The sequence below is a fragment of the Nothobranchius furzeri genome, chromosome 9 (genome assembly GCF_043380555.1).
Source record: "Nothobranchius furzeri strain GRZ-AD chromosome 9, NfurGRZ-RIMD1, whole genome shotgun sequence".
Classification (NCBI taxonomy): Eukaryota; Metazoa; Chordata; class Actinopteri; order Cyprinodontiformes; family Nothobranchiidae; genus Nothobranchius; species Nothobranchius furzeri.
This window is the reverse complement of record NC_091749.1, coordinates 28444703-28467007: the sequence shown is the minus strand read 5'-3', so window position 1 is coordinate 28467007 and position 22305 is coordinate 28444703.

The following is a 22305-nucleotide window of genomic DNA, read 5'->3' as shown; positions in this document are numbered from 1 at the left end:
AATCTAATTTGATAAAATCTCTAAAATTTTATTTATTCTGGAACTACAGTTATCACGTTGTAACAACGTAGCAGCAACGTTGTTATTCAAAGTGCCGAATAAGTTGCAGAGAGGACATTTAACAGAGGTTGTAAAGCGACTTTTGGAGGACGTTGTAGTGTGACGTTTCAGCAATGTACCAACAACGTCCCCTGTGGAACGTAGTAACCTAAACGTAGCAGCTACGTTGTCACGACGTCACAAACGAAACGTCGCAAAACGCGACGTTGTGGCGACTTTCTGTGTTAGTAGGGATATTTCTCTATGTGAGACTTCAAAAGGGATCAAACTCGCTGATTAACTCCAGAAGGCCCAGGTAATTACCATTATCAGTCCTGCCAAAAACATGACTAGATCCTCTAAGAGCAAGTCCTCTCTCTGCCAAAAACTTCACAACAGACACAATTCTTCTCAAAACTTCAGTCCAATATGCACTCTCAGATTCAAATTGTTTTTCCAGCTCTGAATCTATCCTCCCAGCAGCTGACCCAAGTGTGATATAAGTCAGCATAGATTTTCTGTGATGTTCACTGTTTTCATGCTCTTTCATCCTGTTTGTGGCATGTTTCCAGTCACTGAAACCAGTTTCAAAGCACGATTTGCTTTTAGCATCACTGAAAATGCAGCATGCAAAACAAAACACAGCTCCGGTAGATGGAGAGTAAAGCAGCCACTGTCTTTGGACATACTCACCATTGGCGAGTCTGCGTTTAAAGTGCAGTCTGGAGAAGAACCGCTTCTGCTGTTCTTACACACGTTCGGACGCTTTAAAATTTACGTCCATGTGTTGGCAGCTCTGCGGTCCTCGCTCAGCCCAGTAGGCACGCACAGATGCATCACATTTTCCCCAGCAAGCTGGATCCGTACTGTAAGGTTCATCCAAAGTTTCAATCCGTGGCCCAGACGCACTTGCGGTCGTCAATTTTCCACAATCACTCTCCGATGGGAAAAGATAATCCATGGAGGACGTGGTGGTCTCCGATGCCTCCAGGTCGAGCGTCTCTGCTGCCGGAACATCAGCCGCGGATTCAGCCGCCAACTTTCCACAATCACTCACTGACAGGAAAAGATCATTCGTGTTGTTGGTGGTCTCAGCAGGTGCTGTCGGGTCCGGCGTCTTTTTTTCCTCTGCCGCCGCAGATTCAACCGCCAAACTTCCATATTCTCTCTCCGGCGGGAAAAGATAATCCATGGTGGACGTGGCCTCAGTAGGTCCCCCCGGGTTCGTCGTCTTAGCCTTCTCTGCAGCCTCGGATTCTGCCGCCAATCTTCCACAATCATTCTCCAGCGGGAAAAGATAATCCATGGTGGACATGGTCTCAGCAGGTTCCCCCAAGTCTGGCGTCTTTGTTTCCTCTGCAACTGCTAGAACATCAGCTGGCCGAACTGCAATGCTGCTAGCAAAGCTAATGTTTACAGAACGCAAGGAAGATCCTGCAGCTCCATCTTTGCTCAGTGGTTTAAAAAAACCTGTTAGCTTTGGTATTTTCTGAAGCACCTCTTTGTCGCGTTCCCCCTTTTCCTTCTTCTTCTTTCTTTTCAGCGCTCCACTGTTGTATTTTCTGGGTTTGTCCGCCATTACGAAGCACTCACTGTTCACGCCGCCGCACACTGGGGTGTGTCAGGCTGCAAACGCCCACCGTGACGTAAAGAGTGAAAAAACTTGGACCAATTATAAGCAGTCATGACTCATGATAGATGTTTGCCAAAACAAATCCCAGTGCTTCTTAGCTAAATGGTAACATCTTGTTAGCGAATTACATACAAAAATAAAAATGCGTTTTGGACCGAGGGCGGGGCCCTCCAGCACGCAGGGGCCCAGGGCTGTAGCCCAGGTGAGCCCATGCGAAAGTCCGGGGGTGGTGGTCACCATCACGGAGCCATCAGGTGGAAGGGGCTTTTATCTTGCAGGTGTTTCCTGAAAAGTGCTGAGATTTTCTGACTTCCTTCATGGGTTTTAGATTATTACCTTCACCAGTGAACGATATTGTAATTAGAGCTATCATTAGAATTGCCTCTGGAAAGAAAAACTAAGAGTTCTCACTGCTGTTGTCTTAACTTACAAGTCCCTAAAATCACTAATTAATAGCAGCTAAGATCTGATTTCTTAATACAACTGCTGACATTAACTGACTGTTGAGATTTAAACATTCTAAAATGGAACATCAGTTTTAACAGTCTCTCTGAGAAAAGTAAACAAAAGATGTTTGGTTGGATAAAAAAAGTGTCTACTTTCAAATATTTATTCATTTATTATTGTTTTAAAGGTAAATTATTTTGTTTTTTTACTGTCACTAGTCAGACCATAGTACAAAGGAGGATTAAAGGCACTGAAAAACAAAAAACAAACATACCAAAAAAAGGAAAAAAAATCTGACATTATTGTCAGAATTCTGACTTTTTGACTTTTGAGAAAAAACACCAGACTTCTGAGATCAAAGTCAGAATTCTTTTTTTATTATTATTTATTTTGATTAAAAATGACGTTTAAAGACCAAATTCATTTTTTTTCTTCAATACATTTGCAGTGGTCTCTAGCATAAATTAATTACTCATGAGTCGATCTCTGAGGGGAAGTAGCTATAGGAGAGGTGAGCAGAAGATTCCAGGTTTTGGAGTCCTGTTTTCTGGTATTTGGGCATCTCCCCTCTGAATGGCTAACACTGTCACAGACTTTGGTTGCTTTGTAACATTGATGTTTTATCTCCAAAAATAACTGAAGACTAAGTTCTGCTGTGTTGTGGAGTTTCTAACGCTACAGGTTAGTGTCTACTAGCTAGGATGTGTTCTGCTCTCTCCTACATGCTAAATAACAGCCTTCCTTGTCGCAAGCCAAGATGAATGAGTCCATGAATGCTACATTTCTTTGTGACATAGAATTGTCTGGACCAGAGATGGAAATTGTGACATCAACAAGTCATCTCCATGCTGTGTTTTTGTTCTGCTCAGCAACTGAACCAGGTTGATTCACTGTGCTGATTGGAATCACCTGGTTTAGTTGCTGAGCTGAAGAAAACCATGACCCAGAGATGACTTGTTAATGCCGCAATTGCCCATCTCTGGTCTGGCCCTTTCTAATTTGAGTGTTTCCCCGTCTGTTTTCTGTCAGAAGCTTATTTAGACTGTATGTAAAACTCAGAGTGAACAATCGTATAAAAAATTTAAAAAAAAGTAAAAATGCTTCTCAGTAAACTTAGTGCTTAGAAGGTGTATGATATTTTAGAGAAATGCCATCTTGGATTCAAACAGAGACTAAAGTTATGGCCTTAAAATGATGGAAATGATGATCTTCTTTTTCAGGTGTAACATGAGCTTTTCTGTCTACATTTCAATCAGCACTTGTGCTATCTTCTGCATTTTGGAATGTCCAAAAACACAAAAGTATGAAAACCTTAAACAAATAGACAATTACTGGATTTTTGCTTATACACGCAGTTATCGTTTGCTGTGTTATGGCGTGGTTAAATGAGGCTACTCAGGAAACTACCTACAACAGGCAATGTAATTTACAGCAAGTCTTCAAAACTGTTATCATACACTCATTTCAATAAATGTACTGTATTCTCTAGTATGAGAATTTTTTTGTCCAGGCGTTCATTTTGTTTTTTTGTATTTTTGTGGGACAAAAAGCACCTGTTTTCCTGTTTCATTGGATACTCGGAGGAGAGGGGCAGATTTTGGATTACTTTTTGCACATTTTCTGCTTTGCTTTGCTGCAGTGCCTTGTTCCTGCTTGCTGACTTTTTGGTTTTCTTTCTTTATCACTGAGAGCACTTATTTTCCTGCCAAAGTTTTTCTGCTCACTGACTTCAATACTCTTATAAATCTTTTGGATATTTTTTAATAAACAGAGAAGTATACAATGGTATTTTTGCTACGATCTTGATCTACAGTGACTGTGAACAGCTGAATCCCCCTAATATCAATATAGCAGCAGTATTCCTTCCATTTCTTCAGAAGACTTCCAAGAACTTCTTCAGAAGATCACAGCTCTTCAATATCTAGAAGTCAACTGGAAAGTAAATGGATTGTTTGAAAATGACTGGACCCTTTCACCTACTCAAATTGCCTAACAAGTTGATGGTGGCTCACAGCTGGTTAGCAGCAGCAATGCTTCCACAAAGAGGCCAGAGGGCTCTTTGCATTACAATAAATCCGTGAGCTGTCTTCCTTGGAATATTCTGGGTGCCAAGCCAAAGAGTAAATCAGGTCCCTGGGGAGCGAGAGGAAGACAACCAGCTTTAACTGCAGCCCAACACCAAGAGATCACTGATGCTAAATCTGGCCAGCACTACTATCCTGACCTTTATTTTTTATTTTTGTTTAATCTTTATTTATCCAGAAAAGTCGATTGAGAATTCATTCTCATTTACAACAATCTGGCCAAGAGGCAGCAGCAATAGACACATAGTTCGCTTTACATTAAATAAAAGCAGGTAAGATAAAAGCATACAAGATAAAAATAAGATAAAACTAGGGCTGCACAATATATTGAAACATTATCGTCATCATGATAACAGGACGTGCGATAGGCCCATCGCAAAGCACGTCAAAAATGGCAATAAATGTTTGGTTCAAACATTTCCATCCGTGTCATACGTCAACTTTTTGTAAACCAGCTCTGTTTTTTACGCGGAAGTGTTATTTGACCAATCAAATGTAGCCCTTCTGATATGCGGCCAATCAGATGGATCCGTTCACGTAATACGCCCGCCCCCTACGTAGACCCTTACCCCAAAATTCCCGCTCCGCTCCGCCCCAGCTTTCCGCTGCCGCTCACTTCCCTTGTTCGTCATGCTGGCTCAGATTAACGAACGCACTTTGTGCTGAGGTTTCTGGAATCAGCGCTGCTTTCAAACGTGAACGTGAGTCCGCCCGGTGTCGTTTAGCAGCTGATAATAACCGGGCTGACTCCGACACGTGCCGGTGAACCAACCCACCTTCATGTCGCTAGTGTTCCACCGGGTGGTGACGTTAGCCCAGGCTCCGGTTAGCTTCCAGCTAAAAGGCTACAGCACTCTCCTCCCAGTCCCACCCTGCTAAAGAGGGCCTGGAAAAGTTCCCCCACACATCAAAGTGATTTTTCATTTATGAGCTTTTATAACCTTGTTAATCAGGATAGTTGATTTGCTGCTGCACATAAACTGTCAGTCAGAAGCTCTGCTAGCCGGTTATCTTAAGAGGAGCTAGTTCAATTTGTTAGCTTGCTATCAGAATCATAGTTGCAGTTTCATCATCTGAGCTGCTTTTTAAGATCTAGGTAAACTTGTTCAATTTGGGGTTAAAAACAAACGTTTTCACATATTTTCCATGTAGTTTTTTTTTTGCCAGTTCCTCTTCTGAAAGGTAGACAATTGTTTTTCTCTTTCCCTCAGAAAATCTTAATATTCTCCTAGTTTGGCGCAGCACAGTTCACTTCCCAATTACAGCAACAGCCTTATGTCATAACCACATAAGTGGATAAAATGCTCAGTAGCAATGAGAGAATTTGCTGTTGAATTTAAGCAGTGTTGGGCAAGTTACTTCAAAACTGTAATGCATTATTTATTACTTGTTACCCTCATTTTAAAGTAATTCATTACATTACAATATTACTGATTTTAAAATGTAAGGCATTACACTACGTTTGCATTACTTTAAGTTACTTTCACCAATACAACTTCAATATGAATCTGGTAATCTGATGCTCAGTGAGCTCATGGCATATATGTGGAAAGTGATGTGGTGTCTAAGCTAAGATTGCTGTTAAAAACAATCAGATATAATAACAGTGCTTTAAAATGATTGTTTATTAAATAAAAGCAACAACAATCTGTACTCTCAGCACGCTGCCATCTTATATTAACTGAGCAGGGAGTGAGGTGGTGGGGGCTCCAAGCCTATATTTGCCGTGGTGCCCAAATGCCTTGATACGGCCCTGGATGTGGGACTGACTTCTGGGGTGATCTGATTCTATCACATGTATAAATATTAAATGCTTATATATTATTGCTTTTCACTGGTAAAAATGTGTATTGGGGATAAATCTACCTACTTTTTTCTTTTCAAGCACTTTGTTTTGTTTTCTTGATTTTATTTGAATAATTTCCTGCCATTTCTCTCTCTAACCTGCATGCTGCATGTTTTCTCCGTCTTCCAGAAAAAACTGTTTCCTAGACTTCTACTTTCTAACGATCAGCCAAAGGGATCTTCACACGTGCGGCGCTCCAGCAGTAATGAGTTGAAATCACCGGGGCACAGATTATGAACTCAGCTGAGGCAAAACACGTCAGAAAAGCACAAAATACCAGAGAATATGCGCTTATATGAACGATCGCAAGTGAATTATTTTGTTTTAGTGGAGCGTTTTTGTGAATGTTACAGCGGCCACGTGCAGCTGCAGCTGAGTCATTACCGCGGCGTCCTCTCTGCCCGCAAAGCTGAGCCCATGAATGACGTAATATATGCAGATACTGGATCTTTCTTCGGGTTTCCCGCAATTTGAATTTTTAAGGAACACATCTTGATTCTGGGTTTAAAAATGCATTGTAATTACCGCGTTACTGACAATTGTACCGAGTAAATATTACCATATTCTTTCCCTGTAATGCCTTACATTACCACATTACAGCAAAAAGCAATGCATTACAGTAATTAATTACTTTTCTACCGCATTACTCCCAACACTGCATTTAAGTGATGTTAACTATTATTTAACATTTAAACTTACTTTCAGATTTTTTTTTTATTTATTCAAAAAATCCTGGTAAGGGATGTTTTTCTGTATTTGGAGCATCAGAAAAAGTTTTATGGTGGAGGTGATGTTTTAAAGTCACTGAGAAACTGCATGCATGCAGTTTGTTGTTTTGCTGCTAATACAGTAGCAGGTGCAGCTGCATATTTTTGCAATAAAAATGTTATGTTGTAATGGAATTTATGCATTAGTTTTTGTTTGCTTTGAACCCAGAGCAGACGTCACACGCCAGACGACATCAACACTGCATACTTTAGTATTTGTTCATTTCCATGCTGTCGTTCTTTTTAAAACACAGAAACAGTTTCGTTACCTGTATTTTCGCTGCGTTTCGTCTGCGGCTGCAGACTTCCTCAGGCTGACGCTGATGGTGGCATCACTTCCTTCTCCATTTATCCGCGGGCAGCAGAGGACGTTGTCGCCCTCTGCTGCCCGCTCTCCCCTCTCCGACGATGCAGTCCCATGCGCGGTCCAACGTGTAAACTCCATCGTCCCTGTTCATGGTCCCACATCCACGTCTCCTTATCTGGATTGCTTCTTTTATCCATCTTTTGTATTTTTGTTGTTCGGTGTTTATGATCCTTGTGTTGTCCCAGTCCATTACATGGTTTTCTCTTATGCAGTGATCTGTTACGGCTGACTTCTTTATTGTACTTTCTGCTTCTTCTTTTGCTGCTCTTGTGTGTTTTTGACTTGCCTCTTTCTCGCACTCCTTTCTTTGTTCTATTGTTCGTGTGTTGAATTGGCGTCCGTTTCCTCCTATGTATGTTTTATTGCAAAGTTTGCATGGGATTTCGTAAATGACTCCACATTTAAGTCCAGCTGATATTTTGTCTTTTGGGTGCACTAGTCTGTTTCTAACTGCTGTGTATGGTTTCGTTGGTGTGTTTATGTTGTGTTTTCATTGTTGCTCTTATTTTTTCTGTTATGCCTTTAATGTATGGTAGGGTTATTGCTGGTTTTGGTTCTTGTCTTTCTGGGTTTCTGGTTCTTTGCTTAGGTTGTTCTTTTCTTTCAGTTTTTGTTTGCCGTTTTCCTTTGTTTATTGCAGGTCTTTAAAGCATGTTGTATGTGTTTGTCCTCTTGTTTACGGTCTCTTTCTTCTGTTATTATGTTTGTTTGGTGATATAGTGTTCTGCTTACTGACATTTTGTGTATGGTGGGGTGTTCTGATGTACATTGATTTTATGAAGAAGATTTTTTGGAAGCAGTCCTGTAAATGATGTCACCGTAATCCAAGATGGGAAGGACTGTCATTTTGGCCAAGGTTTACTTTGCAGAATGAGTAAAGGATGGCCTATTGTGGTATAGAAACCCAATTCTTGAGGTGACTTTAGAAAGTAATGAATTAATGTGAATGTTAAATGAAAGTGTGCTGTAAGCCAGATAACCAAAATTCTTATAAGAACTGACAAGTTGTCATTTTATTCTATTCAGGGAAACAATACTAGGGTGGAAAGTTGATTACGGTAAGTTGCGTTTGAAGATCATGACTTTGATTTATTTGTGTTTAAATGAAGATGAAGGTTGGATAAGGCATGTTGAAGACAATTAAAGTTGTGTTGCAAGGAGGACAAAGCTGTGTTCAAGGAAGAACTGCGTGCATATAAAATGATGTCATCTGCATATAAATGTATATGAGAACTAGGGATGAGCCGGATACTCGTTTCAGATGAGTATCCGGTACGGATAAAGCATTTTTGACTAATACGAGCATGAGACGAGTAAACCGCGGAAATATCTGTAATCGTGCTGAAGGAAAATCCTCATTGGGTAACTGACTGTCTTCACACTCTGTGACTGGCCAGTCACATAGAGCGCCCGCCCCTCCCTACACACAAAACTCTAGCCGGCCGGGAGCGCAGTCCGTCTGGCTCATCCACGCACACACACACAGACAGTAACGGATCTCGCTATGATTGCTTCACTGTTTCTTGCGTTTCTTCAGTTTTCCCTAGGTTTTCTTCTGCTCGCCTCTTTTTCAGTTGAATATTTAAAGTGACTTTTTTCGTAACTTACTGTACATGGTGCATTTGACAAGAAAGAGCTGACATGCTGCATTAACTCACTACCCCCGCTCCGGTCGGGTTTTTTATTTTTTTAACTCCATCTCTCTCCCTTTCACCCTGTCTATCTCTCTCAGACACATACACCTTAATCAACATTGCTTTGTTTAACTTTGTGTGGGGCAAAATGCCAAGAATGTTAAGAAAAAAATCTGTTTAATCAAATTAAAATAAAAAATATATATAAAGTTGTGTCTTGTTCTAGCATTTCATATTTCCTAGTTCCTACTGCATGAGTTCAGATGTATTAATCCATGCACTTAAATATTAATGTTCTGATTTTATTGAAACACTTATTCTGTAATAGTTTCTTTACTATTGTGATCAAAAATATTTAATCTCAATTTTGAGGCTGCTCTGTAAATAGTTTTCAAATAAACAATACACATATCAACTTCTGATCATTCCATATCAATTTCAGACTTAAAATAATGTATTGATGTAAACCACGCCCACTTCCGGGCTATGCCACGCCCATTCCGAGTACAGATACAGATACAGATAATTTAGTTGGTTGAACAGATACAGATACAGATAGTGGTGTACTCGCTCATCCCTAATGAGAACTGTCAACAGCATGAGCAATGTCATTAATATAGGGTTTGAATAAGGCTGGGCCCAGTATCGACCCTTGAGGAACGCCCCTAGATAGATGTAGAAGAGCAGATTGGTAACCCTCTGTTCTCTTAACCCTCTTCAACCTTATTATGATAGCATTACACAACAGCAAGGAGCTGACAAAATGAAGATTATCAAAGGAAGTTCTCATCAATCGAGCATACATCTCCACAACACAGTTATCCCACACCTGAATGACCCAGGATGAGATGAACTGGAAAAGCCCCCCTCTTCCACACAAAGCAGGGTAAGGAATGAGAGTAAATCTGTACAAGGAAAGAAGTATCTAAGGCTGAGCCTCAAACTCTGATAGAGGGTCATTTTCATGTCAAGAATGTGAATGTAAATGACAGAAATGCCAGAACACAATGTTTTATGAAGGATACAGTTGCTGATATGAGAGAGAGAGAGAGAGAGAGAGAGAGAGAGAGAGAGAGAGAGAGAGAGAGAGAGAGAGAGAGAGAGAGAGAGAGAGAGAGAGAGAGAGAGAGAGAGAGAGAGAGAGAGAGAGAGAGTCCCAACAATCCTCACTAAACACCCTGCTGTTAATCAACTCATAATTCAAGTTGGTGGAAAGGAGAAAAGACCTATACTGAAGCAGGACATCACTGCTTTGTTGAAATCACTCATCTCTCTAAAAACAAGTGTGTTTATCAGTGGCCCATTACCACTGACCATAAGAGGCGATGAAAGATTCAGCCAGATGTTTGCCTTCAACACCTGGCTGTATGCTGCATGCAAACAGAGAGAAAGTTATCTTCTTTGATAAATCCAACTTATTTTGGTATCATAGACACTTTTCCAGGGTAGATGCGATTTACTTAAACACATCTGGAGTGAAACTTCATTTTAAACAATTTCCACATTCTGCATCTTTCTTCAGCCTCCTGCACCAATGACACCAAGACACAGGAGAAGCCAGATCAAAAGATCATAACACAGTACATCAGCCATCATGATGGAGTACATCTTGTTTGCCATGCCAAGGGCAACTACTAGTTTCATAACAGCAAGATAGCAAAACGCACAGAAGAGAACTTACTGAAGAGCTCTCTCAACCTTCAGATACTTTGACGGTCTCCATCTCTTCTCTGCTCACTTCTAGGGTCATGTGACCCCTGATCCATCCTGTAGATGTCTACCTCCAGACCCCTCACAATTCACCCCTTTCTGCCCCACATCTCCCTATCCCCCATCTACACAGGCAACACTGAACAGCTCAATGTCCTATATCTGATCTGCATTGGGTCCAGATTTCAGGGAAGATGGACTGCTGTGCTCATCATGAATTGTCCATAATGAACATGTTCAGACATAAAGGTTTCCATACGTGCTCTTTGCACCAGGATAACTTGTGCCGCAGCTTGATGATCGACTTTGTTGTTGACACTCGGGTGAAGAGACTGGCGGAGCTGTCAACCGACCACTACCTGGTGGTGAGTTGACTTTGATGGTGGAGGAGGATGCCAGACACACCCTGCAGGCCCAAATGTATTGAGAGAGTCTGCTAGGAATGTCTGGCGGAGTCTACTGTCAGAAGAAGTTTCAATTCTCACCTCTGACAGAACTTCCAATTTATTCCGGAGAAAGTGGAGGAGATGGAGTCCGAGTAGGCAATGCTCCGTGCTTCTATTGTTGAGGCGGCCTACCAGAGCTGTAGCTGAAAGGTCATTTGTGCCTGACATGGTGACCATTCCTGAACTTGCTGAACACCGACAGTTAGGGATACCGTCAGGCTGAAGAAAGAGTCTATTGGAACGTTTTAGGCTGTGGGACTCCAGAGGCAGCTGATGGGTATCGGCAGGCCAAGCGGAATGTGGGTTGGGTGGTCACAGAGGCAAAAATCTGGGCATGGGAGGAGTTCAGTGAGATCATAGAGCAACACTTCCGTACGGCTTTGAGGAGATTTTGGTCCACCATCCAGTGCCTGAGGAAGGGAAACCACTGCGCTATCAACAATGTTTATAGTGGGGATGGTGTGCTGCTCGGGACGTTGTGGATCGGTGGGTGGAGTACTTCGAAGACCTCCTAAATCCCACTGGTGAGGAAGCAAAGTCCAGGGACTTTGGGTTGGACTCTCCAATCTCTTGGACCGAGGTCAACGAGGTGGTCAGAAACTCCTTAGTTGCAAGGTCCCGGGGATGGATGAGAGCTGACTGGAGTTCCTTAAGGCTCTGGATGTTGTAGGGTTGGGTTGGCCATAGGCTCTACAGTGTCACATGAACATTGAGGGTCGTTCCTCTGGATTGGCAGACCAGGGTCGTGCCCCCCCCCCCCATTTAAAAAAGGGGTACCGCAGGATGTTCTCCAAATACAGGGGTCACACTCCTGAGCCTTGCTGGTAAAGTCTATCAGTCCACTGGTGCCAGCAAAACCACCTCCTTATTAATGCAGGGAAAACAAAGGAGATGGTGGTGGATATTTGAAGACACCACTTTCCTTCACTGGGGAACATCCAGGGAGCAGACATCGAGAGAGTGGAATCCAACAGATACCTGGGTATTCACCTGAACAATAAACTGGACTGGTCTCACAACACAGACACACTGTACAGGAAGGGCCAGAGCAGGCTCTACCTCCTGAGGAGACGGTGATCCTTTGAAGGGGATACTTCTAATGACTTTCTATGACTCTGTGATGGCATCGGCAATCCTGCAAGGTGTGGTCTGTTGGAACAGCAGCATCACAGAGAGAGAAAGGAAGAAGCTGAACAGGTTATTAAAGAAGTCTAGCTCTGTCCTGGGCTGTCCTCTAGACTCTGTACAAGAGGTGGGGGACAAGAGGGTGCTGAGAAAACTCAGATCAATGCTGGACCATGAGTCACACACCCTGCAGGACATCCTGTCTGCTCTGGAAAGCAGCTTCAGTGACAGGCTGATCCATCCTCCTGAGCAGAAAGGACAAGACTGACTAGTTTAACCAGTAAAAAAATTGAAAGGGACATAAATGTATATTTTAAAACCTCACTAAAGGAAAGGCTGAAATAGACTTGCAATCCATGTTAAAATTCATGTTGAATCATTTTCATATCTAGTGTGAACACAACTTCAGAAACATGTGGAGAGAGAGAGAGAGAGAGAGAGAGAGAGAGAGAGAGAGAGAGAGAGAGAGAGAGAGAGAGAGAGAGAGAGAGAGAGAGAGAGACTGAACTGAGGGTCAGGGCAGAAAGCACATCACTAACGGAACTCCATGTTAACACTGCTGTCAACATTGTGGTAAAGTAAGCAGATAATCTGTTAATGAAATACAAGAAGGAAGATAATTTGAAGAATCAGCTATTTTGATTTTGATAGGGCTTCATGTTGAGAATATAAAAATAATTGTTTTTATCTCCGCCTTTATTATTTTGGCTTTACTTTATGTTTTTGCCTGGGGCAAGGATAAACATTGCTTATCTATTTCTGTAACAATGCTGGTGTGTCTCTTGTCTCTTTTTGTCTCCTTTGCGTGTCTGTGTGTTTCACTTCTACAATTAAAGTTAAATAGGATCTTCCTGCCCCAAATATAACTTCACATCATCTACAATGCATATGTAACACAGCAGCAAACATAATGGCACTTTTCTACCTCCACATAAAACAGCCAATATAATGACTGTGTTTGTGGCCTATGTAAGGTGAAAGGTCAGGTGTAGGTTCATTTCAGGTTCAAGCTGTCAAATTCACTGCAATACAATCAGTCTTTTAACCCTCTCGCGGCAGGCGTTGCAGATTTGCAACATTAAAACCTACCTACCTGGTTACTCCACATACGTTGTCATGGTCTGGGGTGAGTCCTCCTCTCAGTCTAACCTTCTCTGAGCTTCTCCTGCAGGTGGGCGTGTCTGGGAGTGATTCAGCTGCAGTCCATCTGCTCATCAGCTGGACAGGGACACATAAGCTGCTGGGAGACATCTTCATCTCGCTTGATGATTAGCTCAACTTGGGTATCTACGTCTCCAAGCCCGTTCCGAGTATCTGTATCCGAGATCTACTCTCGGTCTAGTCTCAAACCTGAATTTCCTAGTTGTAGGTTTGCTCCGAGCCTGCTTGGTTTTACAACCTGCTTTCTCTCCAGATTTCCACCACCACATTCATCAAGTACCTGCTACCCATCTGGACCCGTTCCTCCGTCTCCCAGCCAGTCCCTGGTCGTCCACTCCTCCTTGACCACCCACCGTACCGGATCCTGTCCTCGCTCCCGTGCTCAGCTCTTCCAGTCTGCCAGCAACCTAAAACCCTAGTCTCCTGCTAACCGGCAAGTGTGTGTCTCTGCTTCCCTCACTCCTCCCGGATCACCCCAGACCAGGCTACTCCCCCTTCTCTTTCTCCCCCCTGGACCACGATCTGTAAGTCCCGACTCTCTCCCCAGTATTCCTGGTCATCCACTTCCACTAACTCTCCCTCCCTGTCCCTAGATTCCTTCCGGAGTCTCAGCTGGATTTTCCTGCTGCGCTTTTTGTTTACCTTTTATTATAATCTTTATTTCTTATCATATCCGGCCTCAGTGTATGATTCTGCATGTCGTGGGTCAGACACCTTCCCCTCAACATGACATTCATATTTCATGAGCATTTTTTAACTCAGAAGAAGCCCTGAAGGTCTTAGTTGTTCGTCCTTTTATCAAAACTTTTGAGCCTGAGAGGGCTAACAGTTTTTGTTTATGATTGTTTACACAAAAATAAAAATTTCCACACAACTTGCTAAATTCTACTCCAATGAAAATAAAAACTCCACAGATTTGCACACGTCTGCTTCACACAGTGATTCATAAACCTTAACACACACTTTTATGCATTAGACATGTAAGGATTGAGAAGCTAAAGTTAGTTTTTTATTTATTTATTTATTTATTTTTTACAATTGTAAATTTTTAATTTATCACAGCTGTGTGAAACTGGCTGCAATAGTATTGGTTGAATGAAAGCTAATAACGTTGTCGTCGTCGTCTTCCTCCGCTTGTCCGGGTCGCGGGGGCAGCATCCCAACTAGGGAGCTCCAGACCGTCCTCTCCCCGGCCTTCTCCACCAGCTGGTCCGGCAGGACCCCAAGGCCTTCCCGGACCAGATTGGAGATGTAACCTCTCCAACGTGTCCTGGGTCGACCCGGGGACCTCCTGCCGGAGGACATGCTCAAAACACCTCCCCGGGGAGGCGTCCAGGAGGCATCCTGACCAGATGCCCAAACCAACTCAGCTGACTCCTTTCGATCCGGAGGAGCAGCGGTTCTACTCCGAGTCCCTCCCGAATGTCCGAGCTCCTCACCCTATCTCTAAGGCTGAGCCCGGCCACCCTACGGAGGAAACTCATTTCGGCCGCTTGTATCCGCGATCTCGTTCTTTTGGTCATTACCCAAAGCTCATGACCATAGGTGAGGATTGGGACGTAGATCGACCGGTAAATCGAGAGCCTGGCTTTCTGGCTCAGCTCCCTCTTCCCCACGACAGATCGGCTCAGCATCCGCATCACTGCAGACGCCGAACCAATCCGCCTGTTGATCTCCCAATCCCTCCTACCCTCACTCGTGAACAAGACCCCGAGATACTTTAACTCCTCCACTTGAGGTAGGACCTCTCTCCCGACCCGGAGTTTGCAAGCCACCCTTTTCCGGTCGAGAACCATGGTCTCAGATTTGGAGGTGCTGATCCTCATCCCAGCCGCTTCACACTCGGCTGCGAACCTGGAGCAACTCCAGCAAAGGAGAGTGTTCAACCCCTCTCAAGGACTTGGGTTCCAGAGCCAATGCTATGTGTCGAGGTGAGTTTGACAATATCTAGCCGGTACCGCTCAACCTCTGCCACAAGCTCCTGCTCCTTCCCCACGAGCGAGGTGACATTCCATGTCCCAATAACCAGTTTTCTTGTCTGGGGATCGGACCGCCAAGGCTCTCGCCTCAGTCTGCCACCCGATCCACACTGCACCAGACCCTTCATGTTCCTCCTGCGGGTGGTGGGTCCACAGTTGGATGAGCCCATGTTTCCGGTTCGGGCTGGGCCCAGCCGGGCCCCATGGGCGAAAGCCTGGCCACCAGGCGCTCTTTCATGGGCCCCAACCCCAGGCCTGGCTCCAGGATGGGACCCCGGTAACCCTCCGGGCCGGGTACTCAGACTCTTTAATTGTATGTCCATGAAAGATCATCTGAACCATTCTTTGTCTCACCCTTCATCTAAGACCAATTTGTCATGGGAGACCCTACCAGGGGCACAAAGTGCTCCTAGGATCATTAGGGCAATCAAACTCCTCCACCACGATAAGGTTCAAGGAGGAAAACTAATAGCATTTTCACAAATATGCATGTAGGTTTCGACGGAGGTAGGTCACTTTGCAAACAATCCAGGAATTACGGAAATTGAGTGTGTTTAATGATGATAAATGACCCGCACTTGTATGGTGTCTTCTAGAGTCGGAGGACTCCAAAGCTCTTCACACTACGGTGTATTCATTCACACACATTCTCACATTGGTGGCAATGAGCTGCATTGTAGCCACAGCTTCTCTGCTGCACACTGACTACTGTATGTTGCATTACGGGTGGGCATGTAAATCTGCTTCCACCGTCGTCATAGTGATTAAATGCAAAATAGTTGGGTAAATTGGTATGAATGGTAAATGGCCTGTATTTGATATAGTGCCTTCTAGAGTCCTGGAACCCCCCAAGGTCCTTTACAACACAATCAATCATTCACCCATTCACACACACATTCACACGTTGGCGGGGATGAGCTACGATGTAGCCACAGCTGCCCTGGGGCGCACTGACAGAGGCGAGGCTGCCGAGCACTAGCGCCACTGGTCCCTCCGACCACCACCAGCAGGCAAGGGGCGTTAAGTGTCTTGCCGCAGCAGACAGAACGGGGCTTGAACCTGCAACCTTCAGATTACGGGGCAAGCACTTAACTCCTGTGCCACCGCCGCTCCTAATGCAAAGATGTGGCAGTCTTAGATTCATCAAAGGAGAAAAGCGGGACAGTCTCCTCCCATGTTAAACCAAATGTTCAAACAACAGTTTACCAAACAAATGTAAAAAGCAGGCAGGAAAAACCAGCCACTAGTGTGTGCAACCTGAGAAATTGCATGAGTTGTTTATTTTATTCAACTTTTTGTGCTAAGCCTCGAGACAGGGAGATGCACAGGCCTGGGCGCTCACTGTCAGCGTTTTAGGAAAAATCATGTAAGCAAACGTGCTGTGATCAGTGGCATCCCAATACTGTGTAATAAGTTTAACAGGAGCAACACATTACTCAGGAAATTCTGTTTAGTGTGCCAAAGCGGTGGATCATGGGGGCCAAAATATCAGCTGAATAAGTGAATTACATGTTTTATGCTAAACGCAGCCTGGAGAGATTTTGCTTTCTCTGAGCGTCCACACGCATGCAGCTGTAGGAGAGACCCGGTGCACGGCAGAAATAACAGCTTAACCGCATCTTTATGTTATTAAAGAGAAACATTTTGGGGAAATTAGAAAGAAAAATATGCTGCATTCTTAAACAAAAAAAAATAAAAGAGTTTCACTTTATAGCTCAGCTTTTCTTTTGAAAACCCAGGCCACAAAAGTGCTCTAACAGCCAGTCGGAGGCTCGATCAATACTTGATAGAAAACTTTTAAGGCGGCTGCCTCTGTGCACCTTTATACGAGTGTGTGAAATGTGTTCAGGTGTGGCCACACATGTCTCGTGCACCACAAGTAATAAAGGCACCGAGGCGGTGTTGCCTGAATATGTCACAGCCCCTCTTAGACCACAGGGGAGGACAGGACGCCTGCTCAAAGCCTGAAATATTGAGCTCTACTACAGGCGTGTGTGCAGCTCGCCTCCAGCTTCTATAGTCATGACCCCTTTTTCAGCCCAAAGGCAATTACAACGGATGGGAATCTGAAGCTCAGGAGTTTCAGAGAAAAAGTCCTGCAGAACTGACACAATAAAGAGTAATTTACAGTCTTGCTACAACCCAAATGTTCTGGAAACATATGAATGTATTCTCGTTGTGCCATTGGGAAACCACAGTGCATACGAGGAAGTAGGGATTCATTTGGTTTGCTGGAATGGGCAACACTAGTGTGGCATAGACAATAACGGTGAAGATGCAGAAGATGACAAGGCTGTGCTGTACCTGGATCAGCTGATCCGGAGCCGTGAAGAAGCAGAAGCAGCACTATGTGGCAGCGGTACGGGAGATGGAACCACCTCTCTGCTTCCTGGCTGCACTCCCCTGCTTTGATCACCAGCTGGAGTGCCGTTCATTGCCTGCAGCGCTGCTGAAGGCTAGCAGTGGTGTGTGTGTGTGTGTGTGTGTGTGTGTGTGTGTGTGTGTGTGTGTGTGTGTGCGTGTGTGTGCGTGTGTGCGTGTGTGTGCGTGTGTGCGTGTGCGTGCGTGCGTGTGTGTGTGTGTGAATTTCTGCAAGTGCACGTGTGGTGTGTGTGTGTGTAGGTGTGTGTGGGTGTATTTGTGTGTGTGTGTGTGCATCCGTGTGTGTGTGTGTACATGTGTGTGTTGGCCTAGGTGTACGTGTTTCTGCCTGTGTGGGTGTAGGTGTGCGTGTGTGTGTGTGTGTGTGTGTGTGTGTATGTGCGTGTGTCCGTGCATGCGTGCGTGTGTGTCTGAATTTGTGCAAGTGCATGTGTGCACGCGTGGTGTGTGAGTGTGTAGGTTTGTGTGTGTGTGTGTGTGTGTGTGTGTGTGTGTGTGTGTGTGTGTGTGTGTGTGTGTGTCCAATGTATCAGAGAAAAACAGGGTTACTGCACTATGACTGAGTAACAGTATCAAGTCTGTGTTTAGTTTTAACTCAATTTTCTGAAGTCCTGAAACAATGAGAGGAAACAGATCTCAGAGAGAGGAGGGACAGGGATGTTTTGTCTCAACATTTTTACAAATGGAGCTTAACGTAAGAATTAAGATCAGAATCTATGATTTTATCTTTTAAGGGGATGCCTCAGCCATTCTGAGTATTTCTGTGCAGCTGTTAGCGATACAGTAGTACGTTTCCATGCCTGTTGTGGAAAGCATTGTGAATGGCATCTGGCTGGACGAATAGATCTTAAAACAGGAGTGTTTTTTGTACGAAGCCAAAGACAATGTTTCCATCCAGATATGATTAGACATCTTTTCTGTAGTTTTGCATGGTACTAGAGTCTGTGTCATTACATGGGGTGAAATCTTGACCCTACAGAGGTTGCACATGTGGTAGTTCTACCCCACCAGGATGGTACATTAATGCGTGTCATTACCAGAAAGTTAGATGTGTCTACCTGCAGTATCAAGAGCATAGGTGAGATTCCAGGAGACAGGCCATGCTGAATAGCTGACCAGGTCTGTGCTGAACCCATCATCAGGACCAGTATCAGTGCACAAAGGAACAGCATGAGTCCTGCCAGAGGCCTACAAAGTGACTTAGCAGGCCACTGGTGTAAAATACTTTAAACAATCCATTAGAAACAGACTTTGAGGATGGTTCTGTAAACCCAACATCCTCTAAGACCAGTGCCCGTCATGCTGGGTTGAAGCTTTTTGATCCACGACATGCAGAATCATACAGAGACAGAAGGTAAGTAAAAAGGTTTATTTTTGTACGGTGGAGGTGGAGATGAAGGTCAGAGCTCGGGTGGTTCCGGTGAGGTTCTAGAGCAGAGACAGGAGTAATTGCAGATTGACAGAGTAAGGGATATGAGTTTGTAGCTTATGGTTTCCTGGTTGTTGGTAAAGGCTTAGAGAGAGGGGGGCAAGTCACGGCTGGCTGAGCTGGTCGAGTGAGTGGCAGGTGTGGCTGGGAGCTGAGCACCAGCGTTTGGGATGTCCAGGTTGGTAGGTGGGGGTTGGAGAGCAGGCGGTCAGGGGCGAGCGACGGGACGGGCAGGCAGGGTTGGAATCCGGTGAGTCTATTTTCCTGATGATGAAGGTTGGCTAGTGGGGGAGAAGTTCCTGGGGAGGACGGAGGAGAACAGGACAGATAAGTTCAAGAAGGCGAGGTACACAAGAGATAAAACAAAACTTCTGATACTGGCAAGGTGCTGGCAAGAGTTCTACCCAATGCTGAGTATCATCCGGCACTGATGAGTTGTCCCGACGCTCCTTAAACCCCCTGACCACCGATGAGCAGACAGGCAGCAGCTGCTCTCCAGGCACACCCACCTGCACACAGAAAAGACTCAGCACAACACAGAGTTAGACTCAGCACAGACCATGACAGTGCCCACCAGCAGATGCTGGTTGAGCTTCATGGGGAAAAGAACCAGAGTTGGCAGGCCTGGAATTGGCATTTTGTGAATTTCACTAATCAGAGTAGGTTCACAATGTGCTCATGTGACAAATGTGAAATGGAATAGTCTGGAGCAGGTGTGGTGAAGATTATGCTGCCTGCACATTGTTCAGGCTGCAGTTTGGTGGTGGGTGAGTCTGGGCTGGGACACATATCCATGGGGAGATGCACAGGCCTGGGCAGGACAGATGATGACACTCTGCTATCAGGTATTAGGATGAAACCTATTGAGACCCATTGTTATACTTTTACTAATGGAGTGGGTCCTGGGTTCCTCCTGGTGTGTAATACCCACCCTTGTTTGGCAAACGTATACAGGCAGTTCCTGGAGTATGAAGGAACGGATAGCTTTGACTGGCCTCTATGTTCACCTGACGAAACACCGTGTTTGCATTCATCCATCGCCATGCATCAGGTTGCTGTCCAGGAACCCAGTTTGTTCCTCTGCTGTAGCCAAAAACCTGCCAACAAAATCAATTTATCTGAAGAAATCTGATGAAAAATGTAACTCAGTGATAGCATGAATTCATAATTTCTATTGTACTTTTTCCAAAAATAAAACTAATTCAGGACATTAAAAACATCACAACCTCCAAACCAAACTTTCCATGAAAGCACTGCTCGATGAGTTTAGACTGTAGGAGAGTCTGCACAGACCACCCCCAGGTAAGTAGCCACAGGGGAGCATGAGGACAACTCTCAGAGGAACGTAGTGAGTCTGCAGTTCAGTGAGGATGTCCTGATGTGGAGCAAGCAGGATTCCACCCACAGTTTTACTCCCCATCGTCTGAAACACTTCCCCACCACACACCCCTTAAAACAATCAGAAAACCTGTCAAAATGTTATTTCACTGAGGTGAGGTACACCCTGCACATGTTGCCAGTCCATAGCAGGGCAAGACAGAGACACACAGGAAAAACAACCATGCACACACACACACACACACACACACACACACACACACACACACCTAAGGACAAGTTACAGAGATCAGTTAACCGTCATGTTTTAGAACTGTGGGAGGAAGCCGGAGTACCCGGAGAGAACCCGTGCGTACACAGGGAGAACATGCAAACTACTTGCAGAGAGACCCCAGACTGGCAATTGAACCCAGAGCTTCCTTGCTGCAAGGCAACAGCTCTAGCCACTGCACCAATGTGCAGCCAGCAGCAATTTCAAAGATATAAAATGCTGTAAACACTAAAGTTGACAGAAATCCATCATTTTCATAAAATGTCAGTTTTACCTAAATATTTATTACCACAGAATGTCTATTTCTATGTTGCTTTTCAAACTGGTTCAGGTATTTGCTAGAAATGCTGAGTCCATTCATTAGCAAGCACTCACGTCCCTTAATGGCAGTAGTTGTTTTGTAAGTGATTTTCTCTGATTCATCTTCAAGTTGTCACCAGCTCAAGAGACTCTAACAAGGCTGGGGCGCAATGTTTCAATCTGCCAGTTTGAATGGGAACAATAAATATCTCCAGCCTACACACACACACACACACACACACACACACACACACACACACACACACACACACACACACACACACACACACACACACACACACACACGTGTATGCTGGTGATGAGGAGCTGCACAAACATGAGACACACAACATTCTGGTAAACTACCAGCAAGGATAAACAGCATCAATTTTCATAACCAGGAAAATGGACCCAAATTTGAAAAAGTGATGCTGTGAATGTGTTATTGTTCAGGATTTTTGTTGTCTACTATATCAGTTGTATTTGTAATTCAGCCCATTTTTTTATGGTAATAGCTAAATTATTAACATTTACAATAACAATCATAAAAAATTACATTTAATAATCCAACGGTGAGGCAGAATCTATTATAGAATTGGTGGTGTAGCCAGGTAGGTTCCATAGGTTTATTACAAAGTAGTGGTGTGGAACAGGAGCTGGAGCAGATACAAAAAATCTGGATGATCTATAAAAACACACAGGGATGAAAATGCAAGGAACTGACCAGGAGCTACGAACATGACTGGGTTTAGATGCGGAGCAGGTGAGTGAAGACAAAGGGAGCAGGTGACTGACTACTGATGAGACTGATCTACAGATGTGACTGGTTAAGCTGAGGGATGGGAGCCAGTACAAAACACTAGAGGACTGAACCAGATAAAAACCTGAAGAAACAGAACATAAAACACTAGAACTAAATGCTGAAATATACTATAATGAATAAACAAAGGAATAGTTAAGAGAACACAGGTCAAGGGTGAAGGACACACGAGAAGGAGAACTAAGATGAATGTGGGAAAAACGATAAAGGACTGGGGCAGAGGGGTGGCTAAAGGAGACTGAGGCTGGGGATGAGTGGATGAATCTAAGGAACAGGAAACAAAGAAAACTGGAGGGATGGAGAGCACATGGAATGGAAGCAAGGATATGGAACGGACACAGGACATAGGGTGACATGGACACGACACAAGACATGACAGAAACATGCTAAATATGATTGGATAGGTAGAGCAATCCTTCAGTGATCCAGAGGTACAGTTCATTTTAGCTTTGTGTCAGTGAAATCGAATCCATCAAACATTCGTATGTTGCTTCGTTTCTTCAAGCTTCAACTTAAAAAAAAATCAG